Genomic DNA, 15021 nt, shown 5'->3' with positions numbered 1-15021 from the left:
CCCTATCTTCCTGTCTGATCTTCCCAGCTAAATACCAAGTCAAGTTCTCTGTCAAACAGTGTAGTTATTTTCCTTCTCATCTTTCAGGCCACTCTTTGGACACATACTTAGTGGAATTATATATTTTGAAAACATAAAAACAGCAAGATAAACATACAGAAAACTTGCAATGCTTGCATAAACTCTGTCTTACTCAAGACTCAATGAGTCCAGAAGGAGAAAAACACCCTAAGTCGACATGATTCACTGAGTTCGCACAGCAGGAGGACCTATTTTCCTCTATGATTGCTTCAAAAGAACTTGCTGAAGATAGGTGTTATATAAATCTAAGAGATTCCTGGTATTGCAATGCAACCTAATGAAATTCTTAACTGTTAAGTACCTTATTGATTCCAAAGAATTCACCAGCGAGAAATGGAATAATAAGGTACATTAACACTTTCCATGATGCATGTTCCTTTTCAGGAAGCTTTGGTACCCTAAAGACCCAGAGCTAAGAAAAGTAATTTGTGTTCCAGTCTCCTGTGACTCTTCTCCAAGAAAGAAGGCAATTTCTTTTAGCCAGGTTTGCATTTCACTGACTGTTTGTTTTTCATATCCAAGGTGTTATTATTGTCTTAATCTTCTGCTTGCAAATGGATGTGCAATATTTACAAGCGTTTATTTTTGTTATTGTTCTTTAAATAATACATGTTGTTTCTTCAAAAAGCCTGAAATGAAAATAAATTGTTTAGTTCTGGCTGCATTCAACAAAATAGGAGAACTTATATCCCTGTATTAATCCAATTCATATAAGTTCCCCCAGCACTGGGTCTAACCAGTTGCTCTTTACCCAGAAGTTTGGGATATAGAGATCAGTGGGTACAAAAGAGGTTGAGAAGCTTGGAATTCCCTGGCCACGATAGCATTCCTGAACTGAAGATTAATAGGGGAGGCTATTTATCCATTTATTTGTTTGTTTAGTCATGCAAATTTTTTTTATTGTCTACCATATGCCATAGCCCTAAATATAGAAGTCAACAACCAAGACCTGGTCCTTGCCTTCATGATGCTAAGCACTCTAGTTGGGAAGAAATCATTAATTCATAACCCCATGCATATGTATGCACTTATAGTGCACCAGGGCAGGTCAAGGCAGAAGCAGAGGCTGAGAGAGTGTGTTCTTGGCCCTGTGTTCTCTCTCTAGGCCCTCTAACTTACACCTTAGGCACACTGGTCTTCTAAGACATCATGGTGAAAATCACGATAAAAGTTAGGCAGGAATAAGCTTGGAAAGAATACTTAGGTATTATTATGGGGCATGGGGAGATACTGAGTTGTGCAAGCTAGATTTTTTTACCCTAGCTCTGCCATCTTGGATAATTCATTCTTGTCTTGGGGACTTGAATTTTGTCTCCTGTATAACCAAGAAATCTGGCTGGGTGATTAAGGATCCTTCCAGAGCTAAGATTCTCTGTCTCAAACCACAATGTTTATATTTTAGACTTTCTCCTGAAATCCACCCTCCAAGTAAGGGTAATGAGCGACAGACTTTGAATAAGTAAGCCTTTTTTATACATTAGTGTGGGCTCAAGTTGACAAATACGAGGAGCTGTGCCAAACACTGGGGACACAAACCGCGAGTAGGACAGTTGTTGCCCTCAGCAAACTTCAGTTCAGCTGGGAAGACCGAGACAAATAGAAAGTATTTCAGGACAAAATGGCACATATTGTCATGAGGAAGGAACGTTCAAGGTCCATGAAGCACAAAGGAGGCCTGCCTGCTGCTTATTGGACTACTCTTCTGGGTTCCCACACTTCAACCAGGGGGCCACATGGACCTGGGGCATCCACTAAGTCTTACATTTATCTTGGCCTGAAAACAGTAACATAATGATTATGGGATGAGAATGTGGTGGCTGCGGTACAATACCTCATCTGCTGTCCAAGCAGCACCATTAACACCAGGGCTAGAGATCCCTGGGCTTGTGTTGGTTAACCTCTCGTTCACGTCTGAGACCTTCCACATCTTCCATCATGTAGATGAACTGCCTTCCCCTTTGACTTTTCTCTTTCCACTGTGTTATGTCTTTCCTGGTCATGATCAGCCTCTTGGAGATGGCCAAGAACTATCACTCTCCTTGCAGATAGTTAATAGTCAAGATTTATCACCCTCCTTTGAGATGGTCAAGACCTATCACTTTCTTTGAAGATAGCCAAGATCTACAAACTTCCTTGCAGATGGCCAAGACCTATCACTTTCCTTGGAGATAGTCAGGACATATCAGTTTTTTTTTAAGATAGCCAAGACTTGTCACCCTCCTTGGAGATGGCCAAGAACTATCACCTCCCTTGAAGGAACTACCTCCTTGGAGATAGTCAAGACTAATAACCCTCTTTGGAGATGGTCAAGACCTATCACCCTCCTTGGAGATGGCCAAGAATTATCACCCTTCTTGGAAATGGCCAAGACCTATCACTCTCATTGGAAATCATCAAGACTTAGAATCCTCCTTGGCCCCTGCCCCACCCCATGCAGTCAGTTGCTAAATTCCAGCCAAGCTTCCTTCACAGTCCTTCTTTTCACCACTTTTCTTGGTATTCCCATTTCTCCCAGTCCTGCATTATTGCAATAGCCTACTCTGTCCCCTTCATTTCTCTCTTTTTAGTCCATAATTTGTGATGTGTATGGCATTATTCTTGGACTGCAGCAACTGCATATTTGCCTCAGTGCATTAATAAAAGAACTTGGGAATTCTCTGTGTCTCACCAGCTGATCACACAGTGCTGAGCACAAACCCTTGGGCCAGTGGATATCCATTAAGGGTCTGAAAGAGACCTCAGTGATACCAACTGTGCCACCAACTTTTCTCTACTACATACCCCTCATCTCAAAAGGAAAACTTGGGTGATTTCTCCCCAGAGCCTTATGACATACCTTGGTACTAGAATAGAAAACTTACTGATTCTTTGTCCTTAGGTAAGTGACTTAACTTCATGAAGCCAAATAAATTAAGAATAATATAATTAAAATGAGATAATATTGAGAAGTGCTTTATATGGAACCTGATTTGAAGTCAGGGCTTAGTAAATATCAGCCACTCTATGTGGGCAGTCTGGCTTTCTTTCAGATCTTCTGGTGTTTTTCCTGCCTCCTGTGACAGGGTCAGGAGGCCATTCCTTCTGCATGGAATGATCCCCCTCACCTACACCTGATTAGCTCTAATCCACTATGCAAGTCTACCCTGAAGGGTCACTCTTCTGACCTCTTCATTTTAGCTTACATCATCTTATTGCATGACATCATAGCTGCCCTCACGCCTACCACCTCTTCTTAATACAGTAATTTTGTACTTGCCTATGTGTATATTTATCTAATGACCATCTCTCCAACAAAGCTGCAAGCTCCTCAAAGGCAGGGACCTTGCTATGGAGCTTATTGCTGTCTTTCTAGAACTTGGCACCTAGTAAGAGCTCAACAAATACTTGGTGACAGAATGGACGATGAGTCGAAAAGACCAATTTCTTCACATTAGCTCATTTTTATATTATGTTCTAAACATAATTTTCAGTTTTCACATGTATTTCCATTCTTTTTTTTTTTTTAGATGGAGTCTCCCTCTGTCTCTCAGGCTGGAGTGCAGTGGTGCCATCTTAGCTCACTGCAACCTCCACCTCCCAAATTCAAATGATTCTACTGCCTCAGCCTCTTGAGTAGCTGGGATTATAGGTGCACGCCACCAGGCCTGGCTAATTTTTGTATTTTTAATAGAGATGGGGTTTCAGCATGTTGGTCAGGCTGGTCTCAAACTCCTGACCTCATGATCTGCCTGCCTCAGCCTCCCAAAGTGCTGGGATTACAAGCTTGAGCCACCACGCCTGGTCCACATGTATTTCCATTTTAAGCTGAAATTATTTGCTTCAGAAGACTACAGGAAACCTTTCCCTCCCTCTTTTATCCACATTTGTTAGTGTTCTGCTGTTGTTTGAAGTAGTATTTTTCACAGCATCTCTTTCCCAAACTTGATCAATTACCAGTCACTTAGGAAGCTCTTCTTTAGCTTTTCCCCAAGTGCTTTATAAAAGGTTAAAACAAACCTTTTCAAAAGATAAGCTTTTATTGGCAATTTATTTCTGTAATTGATGGAATTAAAATAAGAGTGGCAAATTAGCCGAGTTTGATCTCAGGTACAGAGATCGACATGAGTAATCCCTGTAATGCTGTCCTAATTGCTATCTGCATGACTCTGATTAGAAACATTACATTATTTACTTAGCCTTTGATGCCAATCTCAGAACCAGAACCAACTAATAGCTTTTTAAATTTCCACTCTCAGATGCTGTCTGCTGTCTATAGATTTAGACTATTGCCAGGAAGCTATATGTGGAGTTTTCAAAACCTACTGGGGGCACCATTTCTTCTGCAGAGTAGGCTGGGAAGGAGGAGCTGTCCTGGGTTCTGAAATGGTGGGCAAAGTGAAGTTTATCATTATATATGGCTGTTCTTTGATGTCTTGGATGAAGAGCCACCTGGCAAATCTGGAAGATTAACAAGCTCGACAGTGGGACTAGCCAGAGACCAAATTGTGAGGTAGGCTTATGTCACCCATTGTGTCCCCTCACCAGGGGTCTAGGCGTGCTGCAGAATCTGCCCATGTCCACAATTAGGGGCTCCCTAGTGTGGTCTGTTCTTCACTCCTCATCAAAATTGCTCTCGGAGGTGCCAATTTCAGGGCCTACTGAGTTCTCCATTAACTGATAAGGAAGCACATGCAGTGGTGGAAAGTGCAAGGGTTTTGTTGTCACAGGGACGTGGATTTAAATCCCAGTGACAACCATGAGGTCTTCAGCAATATTCAACGACCCTTTGTGCTGAACCAGTTTTCTCATCTGAGGATAACAAGAGCTACCTCATAGAGTTTTATTCAGTACAGGCTAGACTTAATATTACTTTCCTTTTGTTTATAACTATTAAAGGCTTCATTTGTTGACTTCATGGTAAGATATTTGCATTTTAACAAGAGTTTTTTTAATCAGAAATAATTTCTCATCCAAAGTTGTTAAGCATTGGTGAAATTTCAGATGCTGGAAACTGCTGTCAGGAGTGCTGTCGTGTGTGTGTGTGTGTGTGTTTTGGAGAATGAGGTAGTTTTGGCCCAATATGCTAGATTAAATTACTGGTCTCTGATTTTCATTTCTCTGCATGGAATGAAAAGTCGACCTTTTCCACGCCTGTAATCCCAGCACTTTGAGAGGCTGAGACAGGTGGATCATGAGGTCGGGAGATCAAGACCATCCTGGCTAACATGGTGAAAACCCGTCTCTACTAAACATAAAAAAATAAAAAAATAAAAAACAATTAGCCGGGCATGGCGGCGGGTGCCTGTCGTCCCAGCTACTTGGGAGGCTGAGGCAGAAGAATGGCGTGAACCCGGGAGGCAGAGCTTGCAGTGAGCCAAGATCACACCACTGCACTCCGGCCTGGGTGACAGAGCAAGACTCCATCTCAAAAAAAAAAAAAAAAGAAAAGTTGACCTTTTCATCTACTTTCTTGCCTTGCCTCATGAAATCAGTAACTGGGCTCTTGGCCTTTTTCTCTAAACTGAGAATCCCCCTGTCTCTCGTATCTACTACTCCATCAAACAATCCCATTTCTTGGCTGCCACAGGTGGGGTCTACATTTAAACTCCAGGTGCCCATGCTCCTGTGTGGTTCACTTTCATTATTTGTATATTTATATACACATCCTGTATCTTCCCAGGGAGTGGGGTGTGTGTGATTCTTGAATTCTTGTTATTGATGATCTAGTTCCTTCTATCGTTGCTTGAAGACAAGTTGTAGCAAGTGATTAGTTGCCCTTTTTTACAAACTTCTGGCGGTATGAGGCCATGAGATCAGCACAGACATTCAGGAGGAGGCCCACTGTGGAAACTGCATTTGGAGCCAACTATGTTTCTAGTAGGCTTACCTGCACAGAGGACTTCTTACTATTTTTCTGCTATGAGGCCTGGTAAAAGATTTGTAATTAATTCTTAAACCACTGAGTGGAGACTAAGAAAGGGAACAAATATTCAGGGTTTTTATAAAGTGGGTTAATCAAAAAATGGCACCTTTGTCAGGGAGATTATATGTATATGCTTAGGATCAGGTACATCATTTCTAAACACTCAAGAGGTCATTTGAGAGAACTCACCACACTCTGGTCAGCACTATAGACGTGGCTGACTACTTATTTTGGAATTAAAGTTTTGGTGAGAAGAACTCTTGAGAGACTCAATGCAAAGCTCTGCCAGGATACAGTGAGAAGGCAGCTAATAACTTCCAGGAGGTTTCCTCTGCTGGTTTTCATTGTAACTTAGAGTGTTACCTATTTTTCATCAGAATTAAAACAAATGCATTCACTGCATGTTACCTGTGAGTACAGCACTGTGCTAAGGACTTTGGGAGAAACAAAAGTATATGATACAGTTCCTGCCATTTAGGTGACTATCACTTATAGGAAGGTAAACTTCTACAATGAAACAAGCAGGGATGAAATAAATTGAGAGCAATAATTGATTATGAATTTAACTAATGGCACAACTAACACACCATTCATATTTAACAAATATCAACATAGTTTATTTCAGATTCTCCTTTTTTTTCTTTTTTCTTAAGAAATAAAATATTCTGACTGGGTGCAGTGGCTCATGCCTGTAATCCCAACACTTTAGGAGGCCAAGAAGGGTGGATTGCTTGAGCCCAGGAGTTCGAGACCAGCCTGGGCAACATGGTGAAACCCTTCTCTACTGAAAATACAAAAATTAGCCAGGCGTGATGGCACATACTTGTAGTCCCAGGTACTTGGGAGGCTGAGGTGGGAGGATTGGTTGAGTCTGGGAGGCAGAGGTTGCAGTAAGCCAAGATTACCCCATTGCACTCCAGCCTGGGCGACAGAGCCAGACCTCTTCATAATAAAATATAAAATAAAATAAAATAAAATAAAAAATAAAATAAAAAAATTCCACATGGAGTTGATTCCTTTACCCATCACATTTCCTTCTGACCCAGAAGCAGTAGTGATTCACAATGTGGTGTGCCTTTTTACCAGCCATAGTTTTATACTTTTACTACATAAAAGAATATTCACTGAAAAGTACACAGTCTCATTTTCTTTTTTTTTTAACATTTTACACAGCATCATACTCTGTATATTTCTCCCCAATCTTCATTTCTGAATCAACATTGTTTTAAATTCACACATATTTATGCATATGTTTTGATTGTGGTATATTTTCCCATTTTATTTAAATACTGTAATATATATGTGGTACATATATATGTATATATACACACATACATACATTTCTTCTATTGATTGACAGTTAAGCTACTTGATTTTTATTTTTCCTTTATATACAGTTCTACAATGAATATTCTAAATCATCTCTCAGTGTTCATATCTGATAATTCTTCTAAGGTATATGCCTGGAAATAAAATTGCTGGAGTTACAGAGTAGTTGCAATTTCAACATCCTATCTATGAACATGCTATAATCTTTCCTTTTATTTAGACTAAAGTCTTATAGTTAAGACTTCCTTTTATTTAGACTAAAGTCTTACATTTTTCCCCATGAAGGTTTTATATTAATTTTGATAGATAAATATTTCTTTTTTTCCTAACTTTTATTTTAGGTTCAGAGGTGCATGTAAAGGTTTGTTACACAGGTAAAATCATGTCTCGAGGTTTGTTGTACAGATTATTTCATCACCCAGGAATTAAGCCCAGTTCCCAATAGTTATCTCTTCTGCTCCTCTCCCTCCTCCCACCCTTTGCCCTTAAGTAGACCCCAGTGTCTGTTGTTTCCTTCTTTGTGTCCATATATTCTCATCATTTAGCTCCCACTTATAAGTGAGAACATGTAAAATTTAGTTTTCTGTTCTGTGTTAGTTTGCTGAGGATAATAGCCTCCAGTCCACTCATGTTCCCACAAAAGACATGATCTCTTCCTTTTGATAAATATTTCTTATCTCAAAGCATTTTTGTTGGTTTTGATTATGGGTTTATCACTGTTATTATCATCATTATTATATTTTCTAATTAGCTGCTGATGCATATTGATCAGATATCTAGCAGTCTTTCAATCTTTCTGAATTTGTAGTAACAAATAGTTTGTATATTGGGATATTTTTCAATGTAGATAATCGTATCATCAGTAAATAACGACTATTTTATTTCTTCCTCTTCAATGCTTGCAATAATTTCATTCACTTACAGCATTGACTATCAACAATTTAGGAGGAAATTACCGACATGGCAATCTTTATTTTATTCCTAGAGATATGCAAAATATTCAATGAAGTTTGAATGCTACTAATCAATCACTTATAAGAAGCAAGGAGCGTAGTGACTGTATGTGAATGCCTTGTCCACCTCCATGGTATTTCATACTACATTGCTTCTGATCAACGAATTAACTTCACAGCAATGGAGTGTCACAATGAGCCGATGCTTATGGAGTTCACTGGTCTTACCATGTTTTCCACTATCTTGAAGCAGCTGGCTTGATAAAATGACAAAATGGCCTTTGGAGGATTTAATAACAGCACCAGCTAGGCGGCAAGGTACTCCAGAAGGCTACATATCCTCCAAATCAGCATCCAAAGTATGGTGCTATTTCTTTCATATTCAGGATGACTAGAACTACACCACCAACTTTCCTGATCCACAGCTTGCGGATAGTAGATCATGCGACTTTTTAGCTTCTGTAATTGTGGGAGCCAATTTATTTGTTTATACCAATCATCAGTCAATCAATCTATCTCTCAATATCTGTGGAGATATATATATATATATTTTATATAAAGAACTTTGTTTACATATGTGTGTATATATGTGTCCTGTTAGTTCTGTTTCTCTGAAGAATCCTGGCTAATATACCATATATCCATAAGCATATGGAGCCTACTTAATGTGGAGATCACTCCTTTGGCAGACCTTTCCAATGGTAAATGAGATCTTGCCCGTGTTTCTACTATCACACAAAGTATTCACATTACCATTTAAGGCATTTATTATGAAAATTTAGCCCAGCTTGTATTTTTGTATTTCCAAGTTTTTCCTAAAACACTAAAATATGATCCTTGCTGAAACGGGCATTATTTTTTCTTTGCTCTGTTTTCCAGGGAAATGGAAAAGAACTTGCTATGGCCCCAGAATGACAATTTGTCTTTCTAAAAATCAGAACCAATAGCAAACTCAAGATGGCTCAGATTTAGAGACTTTATCAAAGCCTCTGAGGGATTTTGAAAAACATAATTTCCAAGCTTTGGAGGAAGAATGTTTAATGTTTCTGTAATGTTCTCAATCAGAATAGGTTTTTGTCACAAAATAACTCCTCTGCAGAAGTCTGATGGAGGGTGTCTTTTTAAACATCGTTCCTCATCTATTCAGAGGATCAAATACTTAAAAGGGACTTTATTGGGAATGTTTTTCTTTATCTGTTGACAGTAAGCCAATCATTGAAGGAAAAGAAGACAAAGGCTGGCAGGAAAGCTATGCACTCAAAAACAAGCAGCCAAATGAAGTTCTCATCCTGACTGCACCTGCTTCTGAGCTCACAGGGTGTGTACCTGAGATGGAGGTGATTATTAAACACAGCGCCCTGACCACTGCCATTTGGTATGGCACTTCCTACTGACTGCATATCAGTGGTGTTGAGCAGATTAACTCATCAGGATCTTAGTGAGGCACAAACCTTCTCTTAACACATAACTACGTGTAGCTACTTAAGAGTGCTTGGTACTGGAGGTCATTATGTTAAGTGAAATAAGCCAGGGACAGAAAAACAAACTTGGCATGTTCTCACTTATCTGTGGGGGCTGAAAATTAAAACAATTGAACTCATGGAGATAGAGAATAGAACAATGGTTACCAGAGGCTGGGAGTGGTAGTTGGGGGAGGTCAGGGGGAGGTGGGGATGGTTAATGGGTACAAAAAATAGAAAAAATGAATCAAATTTAATATTTGATAGTACAATAGAGTAACTATAGTCAATAATAATTTAATTGTACACTTAAAAATAACTAAAAGAGTATAATTGGATTGTTTGTAACAAAAAGGATAAATGCTTGATGTGATGGATATCTTATTTACCCTGATGTAATTATTAATTATTGCATGCCTGTATCAAAATATCTTTTATACCACATATATACACCTAGTAAGTATCTACAAAAAATAAAAATTAAAAAAATCTAAAACAAAAGAGTGTTTGGTACTTTCTCTGTGGTGAGGTCCCACTCCAGCCACGGAGTCTCCACTGGAGGAGAGAGAATATCTGAAACCGCTTGAGAATATCTGTGGTACTGAGTTAACAGGGCTGGGTCATCTGTACAAGTCTGCATTAAATTTGGACAACAACTTTCCTTTAGATTTCTTCTGTTGCTCACTTTAGGTGATTTCTGAGAATGAAAAAAATCTTCATGAGTGCAATATGTGAATACATTGGGTTTATTAGAATTACTATTACTTTTTCATAATACAAAGAACCATGTTTGGAAATAAAAGTTGTTTTGAGTATTCCCTAGGAATCCAGATTTCATTTAAAATTCCTGGTTTATAAGTTGAGAGCTAGCCGACAGCTTCTAGAAAATCCCAGGCCCATCAGAGTCTCTTTCTAGAGTGTGCTTTTAAGTAGGACGGCTGCTAAAGTTACAAAGAATGAACACCATGGGCTTCTCATTCTGTTTCTTCTTGAACCTGATCTTAGGGATGAAGGCAGTTTTCTTGGGGACTCTGACATGACCCTAAGCCCTTTCCTTCCAACAGAGCCAGTGCTGCAGTAGATGGGTTGGGAGACAAACTCTATGCAAGATTTTTAGTGAGGCCGCCAGCTACCAGGTCATGTGTGAAAGTCCTGAGTGCTGTTCATGAAGTGTCACACAAAGGCACTGTTCAGAAAGCCTGTAATAAAATATGTGCATCTGGCCCCCTTGGCACAAATTAGTTTTATTGATTAGTTTATTGGATGGCGCCCAGTACTGAGAAGGTTCCCAAGAAGATAGCAGCTACACAGTGGCTGTGTATAATTGGAGAGAAAGCATATAGACACACAAAGACACCATGAGGAAGCCAATAGCATAGGACAGGTCATGGAGAAGGTGCCATGAAGAGGGTGATAGAGCCTCGGTTGTAATGCCCACCTGCCCTTCATTTACGGCCTTGCTTTGCCACTTGTTAGCTGTATGCCCTTGGGTACATTTCTTAACCTCTCTGAGCTGCTGTTTCCTTATTCATAAAATGAGCAAGATACTATTAGTACCCATCCTTAGAAGCTGAGTAAGCATTAAACAAATTAATGATGCCATCTGCTTCATTTGAGTAACACAGAGATGGGCAGGTAGCACCTATTTGGTTCATGCTTTTGCCCCCAGGACCTATTGCAGCTCCTGGAATTGGGGAATGTTCTATACATTTTGGTTGAATGGTTTAATAAAGAAATAACTGATGAAAGGAAAGAGCTGAGCACAATAAATGATAAACCAGCAGCAGCATTCCATACTTGTGATAGATTATTATTATGGTAGTTTGTGGAGGCAGCAGAGAAAAAGAATGGTGAAAGGAGCTTAGAAATATCATCATGTATTCAATGCTTTATAAACTGCAAAGGAGTTTAGTGCAGCCCCGTACAAGTGCAAATGATGCCAGTGCCCTGCCCAGAAACACAGAACTTCAGTCTTTCTTGGCACCTTCCTCTCTTCACTCCTCACACTCATAAACTCAAGTCCTTTTGTTTTTCCTCCTTGGGATTTCCCCCCTCCACTCACATCTTCCATTGCTACTCCTGCCATCTTCCCGGGCTACTTTCACCTCATCACTAAGTTCCTGGAATAGCCTCTTCACTGGTCTCCCTGATTGTAGCTGACCTACTGCAACAATTTAGAACTCTGGAACCTGAACAATCATTTAAAACGTAATTCGACTCTTCACCCTTCTGTACCCCTTGGCTGTAGCTTGAACTTGTCAGGGCTTCCCACTGCACATACCCTTCATGCATCCTTGTTGGTCTGCAAGCTTCTCCCTACCACTCTCACCTCACACCCCCCTGACTCCTCATGACCCAGCTACACTGATCTACTCTGAGTTCCTCCAAGTGTATGTGTTCTGTCTTCCCACAGAAACTTTGCACCTACTATTGCTTCTACTTGAATAGTTTGCTCCTTCTTTTCTCTTAGTTTTCTTCTGCTCATCCTCCAAGTTTCAGCTTGAATGTCATTTTCTTGGGCATTTTTCTCTGAACTACCAATTAATCAGATCATTGAGAGGTGCAGTTTATCCATCAGGAGCCTCATCCCAGTATACACATTTATTTATACAATTTTCCAACCCATGCCTGGCCCCCCACTTGTCTATCCTCCCTATAAGGGCAGAGGTAGCACCTGTTTGGTTCATGCTTTTGCCCCCAGGACCTATTGCAGCTCCAGGGATTGGGGAATGTTCTATACATTTTGGTTGAATGATTGAATAAAGAAATAACTGATGAAAGGAAAGAGCTGAGCACAATAAATTATACACCAGCAGCATTCCATACTTGTGATAGATTATTATTATGGTAATTTGTGGGGGCAGCAGAGAAAAAGAATGGTGAAAGGAGCTTAGAAATATCATCATGTGTTCAATGCTTTATAAACTACAAAGGAGTTTAGTGCAGCCCCCCACAAGTGCAAATGATGCCAGTGCCCTGCTGAGATTCCTGTGGTAGTCACCCACACACACTGAAGGCTGCTTATTTCAAACACCTAAGGCTCTCTGCTGAGAGGGTTTTGTTTGTATGTTTTGTTTTTGGATATAGGAGCCCTTTCTACAATTACTCAGGACAAGCCAGAAGTGCCACAAAGTTGGCATCCCTGGAAATAACCTTCAACCATTGATGGCCAGGGTTTGGAGGAAAATGCTCCAGCTTCCTCTCCCCTTGTTTGTTTGCATCACTTTCTCATTTCCTACTGGTATTTCCTGGCAAACCACTTGCATTTGATTAAAAAAAAATTTTTTTATTATATTTTAAGTTCTGGGATAAATGTGCAGAATATTCAGGTTTGTTACATAGGTATACATGTGCCATGGTGGTTTGCTGCACCCATCAACCTGTCATCTACATTAGGTTTTTCTCCTAATGCTGTCTCTCCACCAGTCCCCCACACCCTGACAGGCCCCAGTGTGTGATGCTCCCCTCCCTGTGTCCATATGTTCTCATTCTTCAACTTCCACTTATGAGTGAGAACATGCTGTGTTTGGTTTTCTGTTCTTGTGTTAATTTGCTGAGAATGATGGTTTCCAGCTTCATCCATGTCCCTGCAAAGGACATGAACTCACCCTTTTTTGATGGCTGCATAGTATTCCATGGTATATATGTGCCACATGTTCTTTATCCAGTCTATCATTGATGGGCATTTGGGTTGGTTCCAAGTCTTTGCTATTGTGAATAGTGTCACAATAAACATACATGTGCATGTGTCTTTATAGTAGAATGATTTATAACCCTTTGGGTATATACCCAGTAATGGGATTGCTGGGTCAAATGACATTCCTGATTCTAGATCCTTGAGGAATTGTCACACTGTCTTCTACAATGGTTGAAGTAATTTACACTCCCACCAACAGTGAAAAAGCATTCCTATTTCTCCACATCCTCTCCAGTATCTGTTGTTTCCTGACTTTTTAATGATGGCCATTCTAACTTGTGTGAGATGGCATCTCATTGTGGTTTTGATTTGCATTTCTCTAATGACTAGTGATGATGAGCTTTTTTTTTTAATAGCCAACAGTAAGAGAATTTTTAATGTCTTGATAAAAATTTAAGAAGTCACAGAACAATTGCAATTATGCATGCATGCTTTTGCAGCAATCACTTGGCTTAAAATGCCTCCCACCCAGCAATCTAATAGGCATATTTCAAGACCAGTTCAAATGTGAAGATTGCTTTGCACACTTTCAGTTTGCATGTTTTTTTTTTTTTTTTTGGTTTTCCATTTTTTAAATTATTATTATACTTTAAGTTTTAGGGTACATATGCACAACGATGAGCTTTTTTTCATATGTTTGTTGGCTGCATAAATGTCTTATTTTGAGAAGTGTCAGTTCATATCCCTCGCCCACTTTTTGATGGGTTTTTTTTTTCTTGTAAATTTGTTTAAGTTCTTTGTAGATTCTGGATATTAGCCCTTTGTCAGATGGATAGATTGCAAAAATTTTCTCCCATTCTGTAGGCTGTCTGTTCACTCTGATGATAGTATTTGTTTTTTTGTTTTGTTTGCTGTGCAGAAGCTCTTTAGTTTAATTAGATCTCATTTGTCACCTTTTGCTTTTGTTGCCATTGCTTTTGGTGTTTTAGTCATGAAGTCTTTGCCCATGCCTATGTCCTAAATGGTATTGCCTAGGTTTTCTTCTAGGCTTTTGATGGTTTTAGGTCTTACATTTAAGTCTTTAATCCATCTTGAGTTGATTTTTGTGTAAGGTATAAGGAAGGAGTCCAGTTTCAGTTTTCTGCATATGGCTGGCCAGTTTTCCCAACACCACTTATTAAATAGGGAATCCTTTCCCCATTGCTTGTTTTTGTCAGGTTTGTCAAAGATCAGAATACAACTTACAAGTGATGTGAAGGATCTCTTCAAAGAGAACTACAAACCACTGCACAAGGACATAAAGGGGGACATAAACAAATGGAAAAACATTCCATGCTCAGGGATAGGAAGAATCAATATCATGAAAATGGCCATACTGCCCAAAGTAATTTATAGATTCAGTGGTATCCCTGTCAAGCTACCATTGACTGTTTTCACAGAATTAGAAAAAACTACTTTAAATGTCATATGGAACCAAAACAGAGCCCACATAGCTAAGACAATCCTAAGCAAAAAGAACAAAGATGGAAGCATTATGCCACCTGACTTCAAACTATACTACAAGGCTACAGTAACCAAAACAGCATGGTGCTGGTACCAAAACAGATATATGGACCAATGGAACAGAACAGAGGCCTCATAAATAACATCACACATCTA

The sequence above is a fragment of the Pongo abelii genome, chromosome 21 (assembly GCF_028885655.2).
Source record: "Pongo abelii isolate AG06213 chromosome 21, NHGRI_mPonAbe1-v2.0_pri, whole genome shotgun sequence".
NCBI classification, from domain to species: Eukaryota; Metazoa; Chordata; class Mammalia; order Primates; family Hominidae; genus Pongo; species Pongo abelii.
This window is presented reverse-complemented; position numbering follows the sequence as displayed.